This window comes from Bos mutus, chromosome 5, assembly GCF_027580195.1.
Source record: "Bos mutus isolate GX-2022 chromosome 5, NWIPB_WYAK_1.1, whole genome shotgun sequence".
In the NCBI taxonomy this organism is placed as follows: domain Eukaryota; kingdom Metazoa; phylum Chordata; class Mammalia; order Artiodactyla; family Bovidae; genus Bos; species Bos mutus.
The window spans coordinates 8,541,375-8,558,692 of record NC_091621.1 but is presented as its reverse complement, the minus strand read 5'-3'; positions in this window follow the sequence as shown (position 1 = coordinate 8,558,692).

Here is a 17,318-nt window from a genome sequence, read left to right as displayed (position 1 = left end):
GGTCGTGGGAACCCAGATGGACTTAGCTCTTCCTGGAGCTTCCCCTGTCTAAGCTTGCAGGGCAATGAGCCATCAACACCGAATCTCATATCTTTACACTGCAGAGGTCCAGATTCTCCACCACCCTGGAAGCTAGGAAAGATACCTGGTATTGAGCTTCCTGACAATTTTGTCCTTTGGGGCACTCAGACTGGATTTAATTTAATGTAGAAAAATAAGGAAATACTATCATATGCACTCTGAGTGTGGTGTAGGAATTTTTAACTATGAATAATACATGAAAGAAAAAGTCAACCTCAATTTCAAACAAATTAAAATTTAAATGAAATTTTTTTCTGCCCTGTTAAATTAGTGCTGTGCTTAGTTGCTCAGCCATGTCCGTCATGTCTGACTCTTTGTGACTCATGGACTGTAGCCCACCAGCCTCCTCTGTCCATGGGATTCTGTAGGTAAGAATACTGGAGTGGGTTGCCATGCTCTCCTCCAGGGGATCTTCCCATCCCAGGGATCAAACCCAGGTCTCCCACATTGCAGACGGATCTTTTACCATCTGAGCCACCAGGGAAGCCCTGGTGGATGTTAGATTAGTAAAGAGATTTTTAAAAGCTCGCACTTGATAGTAAGTGAAGGTACAGTGAAATGGGTACACTTGTCTACTTTCATTAGACATATAAATTGATGCAATCCTTGGTCTCATAATTTGGTAATTATTAAGAGGCTTAGGGACTTCGCTGGTAGTCCAGTTGTTAGGACTCTGTTCTTTCACTGCAGAGGGCACAGGTTTGATCCCTGGTTGAGGAACTAAGATCCTGCATGCTACATAGCTAAAAAAAAAAAAAAAAAAGTTCTTATTAAGAGTCTTAAGTTTTGACCCAGTAATTCTTTTTCCACCAATTGATTATAATTAAATAATCAGAAATGTGGATAAGTATTTATGCACAGAGATATTCATGGTAGTGTTTTAGCTGTAATAAATGTAATGTAATGAATTAGGTAACAATGTGGCTCTAAGAGCAAGAAAATGGTTAAATAAATGATGACACATCAAGATTTAATATTGAAGTAGTCATTTTCAATTAAATTCAATTCATTTTAGTTGCTCAGTCATGTCCGACTCTTTGCGACCCCATGAACTGCAGCATGCCAGTCCTCCCTGTCCATCACCAACTCCCAGAGTCCACCCAAATCCATGTCCATTGAGTTGGTGATGCCATCCAACCATCTCATCCTCTGTCATCCCCTTCTCCTCCTGCCCTCAATCTTTCCCAGCATCAGCGTCTTTTCAAATGAGTCAGCTCTTCGCATCAGGTGGCCAAAGTATTGGAGTTTCAGCTTTAACATCAGTCCTTGCAATGAACACCCAGGACAGATCTCCTTCAGAATGGACTGGTTGGATCTCCTTGCAGTCCAAGGGCCTCTCAAGAGTCTTCTCCAACACCATAGTTCAAAAGCATCAATTCTTCTGCACTCAGCTTTCTTTATAGTCCAACTCTCACATCCATACATGACCATTGGGAAAACCATAGCCTTGACTAGACGGACCTTTGCTTTTCAATATGCTATCTAGGTTGGTCATAATTTTCCAAGGAGTAAGCATCTTTTAATTTCATGGCTGCAGTCACCATCTGCAGTGATTTTGGAGCCCCCCAAAAATAAAGTCAGCCACTGTTTCCACTGTTTCCCCATCTATTTGCCATGAAGTGATGGGACCAGATGCCATGATCTTATTTTTCTTTTTTTTTCTAATTTTATTTTATTTTTAAACTTTACATAATTGTACTAGTTTTGCCAAATATCAAAATGAATCCACCACAGGTATACAGGTGTTCCCCATCCTGAACCCTCCTCCCTCCTCCCTCCCCATACCATCCCTCTGGGGCGTCCCAGTGCACTAGCCCCAAGCATCCAGTATCGTGCATCGAACCTGGACTGGCAACTCGTTTCTTACATGATATTTTACATGTTTCAATGCCATTCTCCCAAATCTTCCCACCCTCTCCCTATTTTTCTGAATGTTGAGTTTTAAGCCAACTTTTTCACTCTCCTCTTTTACGTTCATCAAGAGTCTCTTTGTAATCTTAAAATTTTCAAGACAAGCAAACACATAAGCACATATCCTGGAAGGAGATACATCAGAATGTTAACAGTGGGACTGCAGGTAATTTTCTCTTCTTTCTGCTGTATATTTTCCAGATTATCTATAATTAGCTTGTATTACCATGGTAGAATACATTATTCTTTCCAACCACTATCCACCCACCCCCTGTCCATTGTCAGGTGATTTACTGGGCCTCCTATGGGGAGATTTTATGTCTTCATCTCACTGGATTTGGTTCAGTCATGTGACATGCTTTGCCCAGTGAAATGTGGGTAAACACAGCATTTAGCATGTTGGAGCAGAAGGTTTATGACTCATCTTGAGTTCTGGCCAATGCTCTTGCTCTTTCACAGACATGACCTATGCAGAAGCTGTTCTTTCAGCCTGGGTCCTGAAATCAGAAGACAGAGCAGAGCCCAGGGTGTAAGATAACAGAAATATATATTTGATCCCAGTTCCTAGCCCATAGCTCCTAAAACCCTTGGAATTCTCTTAGTGATAAATGCACTGGTGGGAGTATCTTTTGCTCTAATATTTGGTCTCTGACCCAGGTTCCTGACACAGAGCTTCTAAATCCCTTGGAATTTCCTGGGTGATAACAATGTCTTTTGTTCTAATGTGGTGACTCCTGGTGGGTAGGAGGCTGATCACCAGAAAAATCAAGAAATGATTAGAAGCTTGGAATTTTCAATGCTCACCCCTATCCTCCAGAGAAGGAAGTGGCCTGGAAATGGAGTTAATGATTGGTTATGCCTATGTGATGAAACCTCCACAAAAATCCTAAAAGTACAGGGTTTGGAGAGCTTCTGGGTTGGTAAGCACATGGAGGTGCTGGGAGAGAGGCGCCTAAAGAAGGTACTGAAGCTCCTCACCCCTTCCCTATACCTTTGCCCTATTTATCTCTTCTACCAGGATGTTCACCTGTATCCTTTATCATATCCTTTTATAATAAACAGATAAATAGTAAGGGAACTCCTTTCCTAAGTTCTGTAAGTTGCTCTAACAAATTAATCAAGCACATGGAGGGAGTGGTAGAAACACTTGCTCTATGGATGATTGGTCAGCAGCACAGATGGGCACTTCTAACTAGCATCTGAAAGGGTGAGGAAGAGGGGTTGTCTTGTGGGACTGAGCCCTTAAATTATAGGATCTGACACTATTTCCACAGAGACAGTGTCAGAACTGAGTTGAATTGTGGGACATCCAGCTGGTGTCATGGACTTGTTTGGTGCGGGAACACCCTAATCCCCACATCTGGTGTCAAAAGTGTTGTGAGAGTAAATAGGAGACACACAGGAGGAGGACTGAGTCTTTCTTACCCACAGGGCCTGGTGAAAGTCACAGCCTAGCTCAGCCTCCAGATAGCATGAGGAAGAAATAAATCTCAGGGACTTGTAATAAGTCCCTGAGATTTACTTACTAAGAAAATTCTTTTTTTTTTACTTTCAAAGACAGTATAAATAAAGTACAAATAAAGTACAAATAAAGATAAGGCCACCTGTGACTCTTAAGTCACCAAATTCTAAGTCTTTCCCATAAAAGATACTGCTTTCTTCTTATTCCCATACCATCTTTCTTCCTCCTTTGCTTTCAATGGCAAGGTGTACCATGGTTGTCATGTCCTTGGACCTGAGAAGAAGTAAAAAAGGAGCTCATCTCTCCCTCAGTAAGAAACATGTTAGGACTTCCCTGGTGGCTCTGCTGCTGCTGCTGCTAAGTCACTTCAGTTGTGTCAAGCTTTGTGCAACCCCATAGATGGCAGCCCACCAGCCTCCCCCATCCCTGGGATTTTCCATGTAAGAACACTGGAGTGGTTTGCCATTTCTTTCTCCAATGTATGAAAGTGAAAAGTGAAAGTGAAGTCGCTCAGTTGTGTCTGACTCTTCCCGACCCCATGGACTGTAGCCTACCAGGCTCCTCTGCCCATGGGATTTTCCAGGCAAGAGTACTGGAGTGGGGTGCCATTTCCTTCTCCCCCTGGTGGCTCAGGAGTAAAGAATCTGCATGCTAAGGCAGGAGATGCAGGTTCAATTCCTGATCTGGGAAGATCCCACACACCAAGGAGCAGCTAAACCCATGTGCCACAACTATTGAGCTTGTGCTGTAGAGCCTGAGAGCTGCAAATACTGAAGCCAACGTGCCCTAGAGGCCATGCTCTGCAAGAGAAGCCCCACACTGAGAAGCCCGAGCACCACAATTACAGAGTAGTCCCAGCTCACTGCAACTCGAGAAAAGCCTGTGCAGCAACAAAGACCCAAAACAGCCAAACATAAATAAATAAAATTATTTTTTTAAAAAGAAGAAGTACTTCAGCCTTGGTAGAGAGAGAGTATGGCATGATTTAGAAATCACCAACCAGCACTGAATTCTCCTCATTCCAAATTAAAATAGAATTATTTCACCCAAAACCCAGCCAGTGATGTTCATAAACCACACATATAGGGGTTGATCATTTGTACACAGTATACTCAGTTATTCAAAGAAAATGTGGCTTTCTCAGTTTCCTACAAATGATTCAACCTTCCTTATGAGCCCAGTCTGCTGAGTCACAAGGACTTTATGTTTAAGTATCTCTACATCCCCTCCCTGTCTTCTCCCAGATTACCTGGAAGTAACAAGGGTTTGCTTGTTGTCACTGGGGAGGTAGGCACGTGGAGATTCTGATCCCAAGCGGCTCCTTGGCTCTTCATTGCCTTTGGAGAGTGATTTCCCCTTGTACCTTTACTCCTCGCTCTACTAGCAACCTTCTGCAGACACTTGGGGCTAGAATACCCCAGGCCTGCTGTTTCTCAGTTCATCAGGGCCTGGGGTCTTCTTAATTAGTCTCTTCTCAGCTTTTTGAGGTTGTATATTTCTTTGAAGAACAGCTGGGATTTCCATTTGATTCCAGCTCAGGTGGTCTGCCTTTTAGTTCTGCTTTGGTCACCCTCTGCTGAGCTAGCCAGCAGCACCACTGACTACTTTCTGTGTCTTTCACTGGCCCTGGAGGGGGGCAGGCACACTTCTGGATGATCTCCGTGCCAGATGGGAGCTGGGGACAGCTGGGCTTAGCCATGTGGCAGCCCAGATTGGTAGAGGGGGAACTCTGCTTCATTCCAGCTGCTGTCCTTGTGCAGAAGAGAAGGATGTGAGCTAGACTTCCTGCTCTTGGCCTTGGGTGCAGGTCATGGAAGAAAGTGGGCCATTGACCAAGGATCAGAAGTGAGGGCTCATTGGACTCCTCAAACTGAAGCAGGATTCTCTTCTGTTTCTCCAAGAACCATGCTCAGGCCATGTCTGGGAACATATTTCCCATCTGTTTTTCATTCCTCCAGCACAGAATGTGGGAGGCCAGCATCACACAACATTCCCTTCTCACTCCCCAGATGCCTCTGAACTCCCTTGAATTTTTTGTTCCCATCCATGCTGAATTACTTGAATGGCTCCCAGCACACACCATACTATTTCATACTTCTGAGCCTTTACCCATGCTGCTTTCTCTTCACAGATTGCCCCTTCTAACACCCACTTCTACTCAGACCCCAGGACACTGCACAGGACTCTTCCCCCAAGCTGCTCGCTTGCCTCATGGCAATTTGCATGATGAGCTTCTTCAGAGAGATCTGCTGTGTGTGTTTTCATCACAAGACTCTGGGGTGCTGAAGGGAAGATTTCTTTTTAATAATTGAGGCTTCTTTTTAAATATTTATTTTATTTATTTTGACTGTACCTGGTATTAGTTGTGGCAGGCTAGATCCAGTTGCTTGACCAGGGATCAAACTCAAACTCAAACTCCCTGCATTGGGAGTGTAGAGTCTTAGCCACTCAACCACCAGGGAAGGCCCTCATCTGAAACATTTTTATTTTCCCAAGGCACAGAAAAAATGCTCAGTAGATGTTGGTTTAAAAATTTAAACCTCTGGTTTAAAAAATTAAACCTCTCTCTCTACAGAGAGACATGGTATCTCTCTGTATTTCTTACAACTGCATGTGAATCTACAATTATTGCAAAATAAAAAGATTTAGTTAAAAAAATATTCAACTTTAATGTAGAGCATCAGTTATTCTCAAAAGCTCCCTAGTTACCCCCTGGGAGAAAATCAGAGTCTGAAGGAAGTCCAAGGGCTTTATGAGATTGCTATTTCCAAGTGTGTGTGTGGGGGACTCTATGAACTGCTAGTAGTCGAGTGCCCTGTATCCCACTTGCCCTCAGAACTATCAAGTCCTGAAGGGCTTTGAGTTGAGGGACTAGCATCTACTAGAACACACAAATTATAATACCTATTATAAAAGGGATCTTTGCAGGCAGATTAATTAGGAAAAGTGGTTTCTTCCAGGCTTTGTAGGCAGATAGTGTCTGTGTGAGGAAGAAAAGTATGGGGTCTTCTCCTCCGGGTGCCTGCACCTACACAAACAGACGGAAAGAGGCATAAAGGCCAGTTTCAGCACCACCCTGCCCCTCAGCCTTGCACATGTGTTTAAGGCCTCACCTGCATACAGCCCTGGCCTGAGTATTCACCGTCTCACTTCAAAGGCCTGACAGCTCTGGTTCCATCCACTTGGGGTGTTTGCTTATGTTGAAACATTACTTGTGTGTGTAGCAAAAACTTATTGTTAATTTTTAAAAATGAGTCAAGGTAAGTAAAGAGTTACTGTGCAGTTCATTCATTATGAAAGTTAGTTCATTTTCCACAAAAATCTTCTGCTTGAAGTTTGTTCCTAGTGAAATTCATCTATGCGGGGATTCTTTTTTCCCTGCAGGGTGAAAATGAGGATACCCCTTTATATGTGGCCCTCCAGGACTTTGTTAATCAGGCAGGAGATGAGTTTTCAGTAAGATTAAAATCTGCTGCCTGAAGTGGGGGGTGCAATCATGGCCTGTCAAAACCCCTTCTTATATGTCTATACGTGTTTGTTGTTCAGTCATTGAGTCATGTCTGACTCTTTACGACCTCACGGACTGCAGAACGTCAGGCTTCCATGCCCTTAATTATCTCCTGGAGGTTGCTCAAACTCATGTCCATCGTGTTGGTGATGCCATCTAACCATCTCATCTTCTGCTGACCCCTTCTCCTCCTGCCCTCAATCTTTCCAAGCATCAGGGTTTTTTCTAATGAGTCAGCTCTTTGCATCAAGTGGCCAAAGTATTGGAACTTCAGCTTCAACATCAGTCCTTCCAATGAATATTCAGGATTCATTTCCTTTAGGATGGACTTGCTGTCCAAGGGGCTCTCAAGAGTCTTCTCTAGCACTGCAGTGTACTGGTGTCTATTTTGTCTTTGACTTCTTTTTCATGAGGCTGTGAGCTCCTTGTGTGTTCTTCACACCTGCGTGCTGTCACACCAAGGTGGCACAGACACTCACTTGACTGGCGACATGCAGCAGAAAGTAAAGCATGGTTTCCTGGGGAAGCCTCCACACAGAGAGTCTAGAGAATATGTCAGTACCTGGGCTTCCACAGTGGCTCAGGGGTAAAGAATGTGCCTGCAATGCAGGAGATGTGGGTTAAGTGAAAAAGTCCTTGTACAGCTTTTACCATAATGCCTGGTTAATAGCCATGAGTAGTGGTGTAGTAGCAGAGCTTCCTAGGTGGCGCTAGTGGTAAAGAATTCACCTGCCAGTGCAGGAGACAGAGACTTGGGGGTTCGATCCCTGGGTTGGGAAGATCCCCTGGAGGAGGGCATGGCAACCCACTCCACTATTCTTGCCTTTAGAAACCCATGGACAGGGGAGCCTGGCAAGCTATAATCCATGGGGTTGCAAAGAGTCAGACACGACTGAAGTGAGTGAATATGCACACACACACATGAGGATGTACCCTGGGCCTACACCATTTAACAGAGAGAATATGTGCTGACCAACCAAAGTTGAGTGCACCCTGGAGACCGTTCTGGGGAAGGGTCCCACTCTGTACTGATCCGGTGTAGCAGGTAATATGGGGGCATTCCTGGTTAAAGAAGCAGTCTGGTTGGAAGACAGAGCTTCTAGAGCTCAGCCACTGCACAAGGCTGTTCTTCCCTCCAGTGGACACAGACCCTCTCAGCCAGCCTTTTGCCAAACTACTGAGAGGGTGGCTGGGGTTTGTCTCTCCTCTGGCACCAAGTAGGTGATTGGGCACTCTGTAAGTGTTGAATGGATAGAACTATTATTGTTAGGAGAAGAAGGGGATGACAGAGGATGAGATGGTTGGATGGCATCACCGACACAATGGACATGAGTTTGAGTAGGCTCCGGGAGTTGGTGATGGACAGGGAAGCCTGGCGTGCTGCAGTCCATGGGGTTGCAGAGTCAGACACGACTGAGCGACTGATCTGAACTGATTATCGTTAAGAGGAAGCCCATACTGATTTCATTTAAATTTGCTCTCCTCGCACACGGTTAGCTATGGTAAGGCCCCTTAGGGGTAAATGAGCTGGGTAGGGTGGGGGGATTTACTGTGCCTGTCCACTTCACAGGGAAAGGAGTGGGCCAGTTAGCTATGATGGGTTATTTTTGTACCTAGATCCCTATAATGGAAAGCAAGTGAACTTCTTTTTCCTGCCGGGTAGAAGATGTAGCCTCTGGAGAGGCATGGGTGCAGAGGGACCAGGTGGTGTGCTTTCTGCTCTGCATCACAGCTTGGGCAGAGCAGTCCCTGCTGTGTCCAGGAGAACCTTGTGACCATTCTGGACGAGGTCTGGTTAGGTATGGCAGTCATGTTGTCTCGACCAAAACATGAGGGCACATGGCAGCCATATGGAAACTGTTTGGTGCTCTTTTGGAGATAGGTGAAGGGGGAGAAACAACCCAAGATCCATCAGGAAGATGGGTTTCTATAAGCTCTGAAACCCCAGCAACCTAGAAGTTCCAGATCTGCTATTCTGGGCTCAACATGGAGCAGGATGAGGCTCTGAAGGGGGAAAGTGGGTGAGAAGAGTCTACATCACTGAATGGCAGGCTCCCACAGTTGCAGTGATCAGGAGGGCTCACATTTTCTGGGGTCAGGGAAGGCAGGGCTCAGTGTGAGGTATCCTGGCCACAGCCAGCTGGCAAACATGGGGTAGAAGGAGCTGCATTTTCTTCCATGAGCAGTAGGAGCCACTGCAGCTTTAGAAGGCAGAGGTTGTGCCTCTGAGCATGCGGCAAGCCTATTTTTTTCTCCCTCAAATTTAAGAGACTCCCAGGGTGGGATGATTCTGTGACGTCCCGGTAATGGCTGGGTCCATGAACTTGCCATGGCCTTCTCTGCTGAGGGACAATATGGCCCAACCTACGACTTCTATGGTTACTACTACTAACATCTGGTGCTACAGTGGTGCTCAGTCGTGTCTGACTCTCTGCAGCCCCATGAACTGTAGCCCGCCAGGTTCCTCTGTCCATGGAATTTTCCAGGGAAGCATACTGGAATGGGTTACCATTTCCTACTCCAGGGGATCTTCCCAACCCAGGGATCAAACCCAAGTCTCTTGTGTCTCCTGCACTTGCAGGTGGATTCTTTACCATTAGTGCCACCTGGGAAGCCCTACTATTACACCACTATTCATGGCTATTAACCAGGCGTTATGGAAAAAGCTATACAAGGACTTTTTCACTTAACTCTCAAAATAACTCTATGAGGTAAGTACCACTGCTTTAAGAATCTGAAGCTTAGTGAGGCCATGTCAATTGTTGAAGATAAAACAGCTTAGGGTGGTATAGCCTGGATCTGAGCTCAGCCCACAAGCTTCACTATTAATTACTCTGTTTTGCATGTGTCTCAAATGTCTCAACAGTCAGAAATCTTTGCAGCCAAGATATCTTCCTTCAGAAAGTGCCATGTGGCAGGAGTTGTATTACCCTCTTCACCTCTGTGGTCCCAATGCCTAGGCCGGTGCTTGGCCCATAGTCGATACTAGATATATATTTGGGGAATGAATACAGAGGTGTGGATGTAGCAGAAAACCAGCAGTCTGTCCTGAGCCTCTTTTGTGAAGTGAGGTAGGAATCGTATTCCTATATCAGGTCAGGGAAAGGAAGCCGAGGACTATCAGGCTATTCGTGATTTTTTTGTGTTTCAAATTCAAAACAAGCATTGTTTTATGATCAGAATGAATTATCCTGACATTCTATCACATCTTATCAGACTCTTCTTTATTCAAAACATTGTTGGTACTATTACTTAATAAACTGGAGCAAGCAATAAATTCCACTGGTCTACAGAGACTAAGGTTGGGTTCCCAGTACCAAAATGATTTTGATTATTGAGTTGGCATATACCCCTAAACATTCCTAAATCAGTGGTTGGCAGCGGCAAGATTCTGAGAGAAAAAGAAAAAAACAGTGCACACGTGTGCACACACACACACACACACACACATACCCATCCAGCAGCTTCAATGCATCTTGCACGTTAATGGATTCCTTATGGATTACATGGCTGTGATTGTGAAAGAGGACAAAGGACTAGAAGTAACCTTATTTCTCTAAACAACAAAAAAAATCTTTTCAATATTCCTTTGAAAAGTCATTTTTTTTTCTGAAAAGAATAGGAAAAAAAAACCCTAATATAATGAACTCTTAAAAATGTGTGTCAGCAACACAATAGGAAACCAGAATAAATGGCAAGGCAACCACATGAAGCTGATCACAGAGTGAGTTCATTTGTGCTCTACCAGAGGATTGAGATGGAGAAAACAACCCGGCGGAGGGAGAATGCCACTTATAGTAAGACAGCCTGGCATGGGGGCAGGGGTGCAGTAGGGGAGGAACATTCTAGAATTCAAAGCAACAGACTATTCCTATCATATTCCTAAAATCTGTACAATGAAACCTGTTTATATTATCCTCAAATTAATTGTTCACTGTTCAGATTTCAGAGTCCTGGCCAGTGACCCACCAACGATTTCCTTATTCATAACATTTTCTTTTCTCGGTCCCCTGAAAAAAATAACGAATGAGTTTCTCCGTTTGTAAAGCTGCTCTGAAATGTTTCCTTACGTCATGGGGGCTAGAAGGTCATCTTGGGACACTGGATGCAACGGGGGGCCCTTGGGCCGGGAACCAGGAGATTTTGTGACTGTGAGGCAACTTCTGATCCCATTAGCTGATGGTTGACTGACATTTTGGAACAAGATTTTGCAAGAGGCTGGGGAAAGAAGGAAAAGAAGGAGCATGGGAAGGAGGCACTTAAAGGATTGAAAAAGCAGGAATGAGCTGAGTGCTCCCAGATTCAAGGAGAATTTTATTATTGGACACAGACCTGTGGTGAGCTTTCAGCTGGGATCTCAGAGGCCCAGCTTGAGGGGCATCATACAGGTTTTCTTAGCATTTTGCTGACCTTACCAAGCAAACTGTGTCCATGAGAAAAGACAAGTTAACTTCTCATTTAAAAATTGAGCAGCAATGTATACAGACATAATGGGGCAGCCCTTCCTGGAGGGTTAAAAAGTGGTATTTTAGAAAAAATAAAAGGAATTACAGCTTCACATGCATGGAACTTGTTTATCAGAGATGTGACATAAGTTAAAAATAACTAGTATCATGAAAGATTAATCTAGATTCCTTGGTACTAGGTTTCTAATAATTAATTACTGGAAGTGAAGGACTTCAGGGGATATTCTTAAATTTTCATCAGTATTCCTACCAGAGGCAGAATATTGGTTGGGTTGAATAGAGTCTGACTGAATGTTTAATTTCTCACTGAAAACAGTAATTACATTTTGAAAGATCTCAGGAAGCTCCTCTATCCAAAACGTGTTGGAGGATTAAAAAAAATAAGAAAAGATTTTACAGTCAGTGCACTTTGAAGCCCACTTGCACTCCGTTCTGGTCATTCTTGGCTGTGGGACCTTGGTTAAATTATTTAACCTCTCTGAACTTCCACTCAATGGTATAAAGACTAAAAACACGTGCCTAGCAAGGTTTATGTGATGAGCAGGTGTGATCATATGTGTAAAAACTTAGTGTAGGGCCTGGCACATAGGAGGTTACCAATAAATATTAGTACTATTTATTTTCTATATCTTCATTTTCACTCTTGCCCCACCACTTCCTGCTCTCTGGTTCTTGAAATCTTTTCACCAATGACAGAGCCTTTTCTTGCATATTTAAAAATAGGGAATTCCCTGGTGGTCCAGTGGTTAAGACTCTTTGCCTTCACTGCCATGGCCTGGGTTTGATCCCTGGCCAGGGAACTAAGATCACACAAGCTGCATGGCATAGCCAAAAATTTTTTAAACAACCTAGATGCCCATCAGCAGATGAATGGATAAGAAAGCTGTGGTACATATACACAATGGAGTATTACTCAGCCATTAAAAAGAATACATTTGAATCAGTTCTAATGAGATGGATGAAACTGGAACCTATTATACAGAGTGAAGTAAGCCAGAAAGAAAAACACCAATACAGTATACTAACGCATATATATGGAATTTAGAAAGATGGTAACAATAACCCTGTGTACGAGACAGCAAAAGAGACACTGATGTATAGATCAGTCTTATGGACTCTGTGGGAGAGGGAGAGGGTGGGGAGATTTGGGAGAATGGCATTGAAACATGTATAATATCATGTATGAAACGAGTCGCCAGTCCAGGTTCGATGCAGGATACTGGATGCTTGGGGCTGGTGCACTGGGACGACCTAGAGGGAGGGTATGGGGAGGGAGGAGGGAGGAGGGTTCAGGATGGGGAACACAGGTATACCTGTGGCGGATTCATTTTGATATTTGGCAAAACTAATACAATATTGTAAAGTTTAAAAATAAAATTAAAAAAAAATAAAATAATGTAATCAGTACAACATAACATAAATATATAGCATAACATCACTAAGTACTGTATCATATATTTCATCTTGTTTAATCCTCAAAACAATCCTATGACATAGGTACCATTATTGACCCCATTTTACAGGGAAAGAAACCAAATCTAAATAGGGTTAAACACTATTTCAAAGATCTATTGCTATATAATAAAGACCCCAAAACTTGGTGGCTTGAAGTAACAACCATTTTATTATATCTCATGATTCTGAGTTGACTGGGCTCAGCTGGGCAGTTCTTCTGCTCCATGTGATGTTGTATGCCCATGATGAAGCACATTTATCTGAAGATTTCATTTTCCTAGAACATCCGAGATAGCTTGCTCACATGGTTGGCAACTGGTGCTGAATGTCAGCCAGGAGAACAACCAGGACTGCCCATCAGAGCACATCCATGTTCTTCCATTGCCTTTCCTGGGATGGCTGCTGGACTCTGAGAAGGAGCAGTGCAAGAGGAAAAAAAAATGGAACCTTCCAGTTTGCTTAAGGCCTGGCCTCAGAAGTCTCATAATATTATTTCTGCTGTGATCCAAAGGTCAAAGCAGTTACAGGCCCAGCAAGGTTTAAGAGAAGAGGAAACACATTCACCTCTTAATGATGGGCTTCCCTTGTGGCTCAGTTGGTAAAGAATCTGCCTGCAATGTGGGAGACTGGGGTCTGATCCCTGGATTGGGAAGATCCCCTGGATAAGGGAAAGGCTACCCACTCTAGTATTCTGGCCTGGAGAATTCCACGGACTGTATAGTCCATAGGGTCACAAAGAGTCGGACACGATGGAGCAACTTTCATTTCACTTCGGAGGAGCGGCAGGGAGGGAAGGAGTTGATCACAGCCATGGTTGGAGACTATTTGCCACAAATACTTTGCCCAAAGTCACAGAGCTCGTGGGTGTCAGAGTTAATATTCCATATGCTCAGCCACTGTCACACACATACACATAACAATATACAATTAAATACCAAAGTCTGTGGAAAACATAGTAAGCACAATATCATTTCAGAAGAGAGATCATTACAAAGTCAAGACCTCTAAAAAACCCTAAACTGAAAAAAGTACCTATTTTGTGCCCCTTCTCCCCATGTGATATAGAATGAACGTTATTTCTTGAAATGTCACAAAGGTTACATGTGCTGAAATAAATTCTGTCTAGATTTTTACATTCCAAAATTCTGGACACATTAATTGAATCTGAGGTGTGTGTGTGTGTGTGTGTGTGTGTGTGTGTGTATGTCCATGCATGTTGAGGCAGGGGCGGGGGGTTAGAATCCTGACTTATAAACACTCTGAACACTACTCAGCCTGCTAAATAGACTCCCCATCTTCAGAGGTATCCCAAAGTAGCATTGAGAACCAGACTGCAAAGAAGGAAGATCTACATGAAACCCAGGTGCAGCTGTGTAAACTCTGTTTTGCCTTGGCCTTGCTGAAGGTAGATGCCTAGGGAGCCCTGTTGGGGGCTGGGTAGCAAAGATCCTGCTTGAGATCTTCCCAGTGACTGATCTGGGAACATCCTGGTTTGCACCACTCTTACTAGTTTCATTTGGAAAGGGATTGACAAGCATAAAGCACACCCAGTCATCATAACCCTCCTTACAAAATTTTCCAGAGAGTTTATCAACCTAAATCTGTCTTATATTACCTATCTACCAGGGCTTCCTGGTAAAGACAAGGACTTGGGGACTTTTTTGAGTCATTCTGAGCAAGCGTCATCTTTAGATTATTCTCTTGCTAAGGTGGCTTCTATCATTTTCATTTGCAAAACCTTTTCTCTTTCTTCATATTTGAAAGAAACCCAGTATGACTGTTGTAATTTTTTCATGCAAATTGCAAATATTTAGAATCCCTGTCAAAGGAATGAAATAAAAGCAGATGTTTTTCCCTTATGCTGGCCCCAAGTAATACCACATTAGAAAACAGAGAGTATTTTCAAGTCTCCTTAAAAAGTATTTCAAGAAAATAAACATTTGTTGGATGCAAACAAGAACAGAATATGGTATTTTTTAATATGAATGTAGACTTTAGAGCTAAGGAGCCTAAGGCCCAGAGAGACTTGAGTGACTTGTGTAAGGTCACAGAGTGAGTTTACAGCCAATTCAGGATGTGAACTCAGTTCTCTCCAATTCAGCCTGATGTTCTTTCTATGCTCCATGTGGTAGATGGATTGCAAAGATGGCCCTGATATTTCATGCCTTCCCATGGTGACACCTTTGCAATATGACTTAGCAGGTCCTCTCATCACCTCTGGGATCTGGGTCAGTATCACATGTAGTAGAATGGTGGGATGTGATAGAAGTGATGGTGTACCACTTTGGAGCCTTAATCTCAAGAGTTCTTAAGTGTTTCCACTTGTTCTATTGGAATCTTACTAACACCATAAGGACGAGCCTACACCATCCTGATAGAGAATGAAAAGTCACAGGGAGAAGATCCAAGTTACTCCAGCTAAAGTCAGACTAGCCAACAACCAGTCAACTAGGACATATGACAGAACCTAACTTGAGCATCAGAGCCCGCAGCTGATCATGAATGAGCATCGCTGAGACCAGAAAAACTACCCAGCTGACTCATGAGCAATAAAATATACTTATTTTTTAAGCAGATTCCAGCAAATCTTTTTTTTTAAAGGGCTAGATAGTGAATATTATAGGCTCGTGAGGCCTATGCTCTATAGTAACTTTCTTTTGTTTGCTGTTGTTGTTGTTTGACTGACTCGTGTCTGACTCTTTTGTGATCCCATGGACTGTAGCCCACCAGGCTCCTCTGTCCATGGGATTTCCCAGGCAAGAATACTGCAGTGGGTAGCTATTTCCTTCTCCAGGAGACCTTCCCAACCCAGGGATGAAACCCATGTCTCCTGCATTGGCAGGAGGATTCTTTACCACTGAGTCACCAGAAAAGTGGTAGTTTATTGTAGTGTGAAAAACAGACAAACATATAAGGCAGATAACATGTAAATTAACAGGCACAGCTATATCCAAATAAAGCTACATTTACAAAGACAAGTGTCTGGCTCACAGACTGTAGCGTGAAGACCCTTCATTATAAGTCATCGACTTTGGGACGATTTGTTATACAGCAAGAGTCAGCCAATACACTGATTTTGACTTCATATCCCAAACAAAGAAAAGTACCAATGTAACTGCCAAAGAACTTAGTTACAAAGATAAAAGGGAGGAGTAGAAGGGAAACATCTCCATTTTTTTGAAGTTCAAAATTTACCTGTAAAGTCTGTCAGCAACCTTTCTCATTTCAGTTTGGGTATTGCTGTCAGAGAGCTGTTATTCCAGCCCTAACAAATAGGGTTTCTTGGGGACAGACAAACTACTGGGGGACAAAATGGAACCTATTATGGTTGAAAACTCAGTTTTTAAGCTTGATTCTGGATTCCAACCCCAACTGAAACAGAGATGTGGAGAGACCTTTTTTTCTTAAAAATATTTTACTTATTTATTTATTTTTTCTGGCTGCACTGGGTCTTCGATTTTGCACACGAGCTTTCCCTAGCTGTGGCAAGCGGAGGCTACTCTTCATGGCAGTGTGTGGGATTCTCATTTTAGTGACTTCTCTTATTGTGAAGCGCGGGCTCTAGGCACAAGGGCTCAGTAGTGGCACAGGGGCTTAGTTAATATGCAGCACGTGGAATCTTCCTGAACGAGGAATCAAACTCATGCAGCCCTGAAGGCAGATTCTTAACCGCTGGACCACCAAGGAAGTTCCTGGAGAGCTTTTAAAGCTATATTTGGACTCCTCTGCCTAGTTCTCCTCATTCTCATGGTTTCTATAGCATTGGTTCTTCTGACCACATCCTCCTTGAAACCATCTCTTCCCTTGGCTCCCATCATGCTTTGAGCTCATTTCTTTCATCTCTGGCCTATCAGCAGAAACTCCCTACTCAGAGTTGTTTTTCCTTTTTACATTTTGGCCCTGAGCCACTTTTTCTTTCTGTTCTATACCAGTGGGTCTGAGGTAGAAATATGTATCAGAATTCCTCATAGAACCTATTTAAAGCTTGGAAGCATAATGGTCATGATTTGAAAAAGCTCCTCATGTGACTTTGGTGGACACTCTGGTAGCATTTAGTATTTTCCAAAGATAACCCCCACGATTTCCCATTTCACATGCCCTTCCACAATGTGACTGTGTCATTTTACCCACCAAGAAGCAGAATCTATTTCTCAGCCTCTTGGATGTGGTTAGGTTCTACAAAGTTAATAGAAGTGAGACGGCCGGTCCTGGACATGGTCCTTGACGGACCTGGTAGCTTTACTCCTGCCTCTTGTAAGAAGTATGACCAGAGATCCTGAGACTATGAAACTCAAGTCATATGGAGCAGCCCAAAGGATAAGACCTCACGTGTAGAACACTGAGGCACCATGTGTAAATGAAGAACCATCTTGAAAGTGGCTCCTCCAGGCCCAACCATTAAAGTTAATACCATGTGGAGCAAAACTATATAGCC